We start from the raw sequence: 1,875 nt of genomic DNA on the forward strand, positions 1-1,875 counted from the left end.
CTCTGTGTCTTTAAGAACCACACTTTTTCACTCCATCCTTGCTGTGTGTGCGTGTGAGAGCTTTTCTTTGACATCTGCTGGGAGAAATGACTGATTTACAGTTTAGGAGGGTTACCTGGTCACACATATGAAGTTTTGGAGAGATGTGACTTTTCTAACCCTTCAAAACAGACAGTGTGACCCAATTAAAGGCACTTCCGGTTGGCACAGGAAGCTATAAGTAAACACATGTCTTGATTGACATAAACACTTACAGAATCCTGAGTTTTAAGTCTTTAAGTTAAGAATTGACTGATCTACACAGGGTTGAATGCACTATGTCTATCAAACTGCATGCAGTGTATGGATCAACACTGATAAGGTGATTTCAACCACTTCCGGTTGCTTCAGGAAGCTTATAATTGGCACAGGTAGACCTCATAGTGGTCTGATGGACTGTCATAGAAGACAGGTTCATAAGTCATTCATAACCCACATAGGCTTCAGGTTGAATTTAGGGGTGCAGGCAATGTATTCCTATGGGGAGAGAAGTCAATGCAAACTCTTTGAAGTAAACACCTTATTTTAACTATTAAGGGTTAATGCCACATGGTCAAGGTTAGGCTTGCACGGATCGGGAGGACCTCAGGAACGTACCTGAGGTCGAATTGTGCTTCTCACCCTAACGGTTCTCTCACTGTCACCCAAAAGCAAATGACATTGAGGGCCAGGCTTCCTTTGCGCCTTCTTTTTTTCAAGGTCGCTGCACTCAGAGCGAGCTACGGTCAAGCGGGCGTCTCGTTGAACTCTGCACAGCCTGGAGACTATGGTGATGCCATTTTTTGTGTTGATTTCAGAATGCCATTTTGGTGATGGTCCCTCTCCGTTTAAACATATTGCTAATGTACAAAAGTCAACTAGCAAGTCAGTGTCCACCAGTCAATTAGATGTCATTCTGACACCAAACTGATACCAATTGACACCAAACCCACTTTTTCCAACTCATTTAGAAGCCAACTATCACATATGTCAGAGCAGGCCCATAATTCACAGCGCCATTAGTTTAAAACATAATAAAAACGTAAAACACATAGTTACGTTCTAGCTGCGGGTCCAGGTCAGACATTATGTGAAGGCCTATGTGAGGCGACCCGAATCCCGAGTTTCGGCTCGATAGGTCCTTCGGTGCCCGAGTAAAACCCTAATTGGTGCTGAAAATCCACTTTTTTCCATGCCTTGCTATGGGGTCCTTGAATGAGCTATCGGACCGAAACGTTGGGGTCCGTCTCTATGGGCCGAGCCGGTTCCAATGCACCTAGTCTTGTGTCTCTGAGACTTTTCTAAATGTCGCCATTTTCGTAATGGTCAAAATGAATTGAAATCATTGCAAATGTACGAGGCTATTTCTCGGTCCGAGAACCTTCTAGAGCCACCTAACTCACCACGCACTATCGACCCGAGGTCTAGAACAGGTTTCTAAAGTTTCGGAACTGTAGGTCTGACGGTTCTTTTTTAGCTCGAACAAAGCTAACTATTGGAGGCAATGTCTGTCTCTACAAACCCCAATACGTCCCTCCTTCCAAGTTGTGTGTCTGTGTGATTTAGTTTTCCTTTGAAATTTTATGGGAAAAATGACTGATTTACAGTTCATGGGGGTTGCCTAATCACACATATGAAGTTTTGGACAGATCTGACTTTTTTAACCCCTCGAAACAGCCCCTGAGACACCAATTAAGGCACTTCCGGTTGGCACAGGAAGCTATAAGTCAACACATATCCTCACTGGGCTATGCTTTTACAGAATCCTGAGTTTTAAGTCCTTACGTTAAGAATTGACTGATTTACACAGGGTTGAATGCACTATGTCTATCAAACTGCAGGCAGGTAATGGAAAAA

This window comes from Oncorhynchus keta, chromosome 25 (assembly GCF_023373465.1).
Source record: "Oncorhynchus keta strain PuntledgeMale-10-30-2019 chromosome 25, Oket_V2, whole genome shotgun sequence".
Lineage (NCBI taxonomy): Eukaryota > Metazoa > Chordata > Actinopteri > Salmoniformes > Salmonidae > Oncorhynchus > Oncorhynchus keta.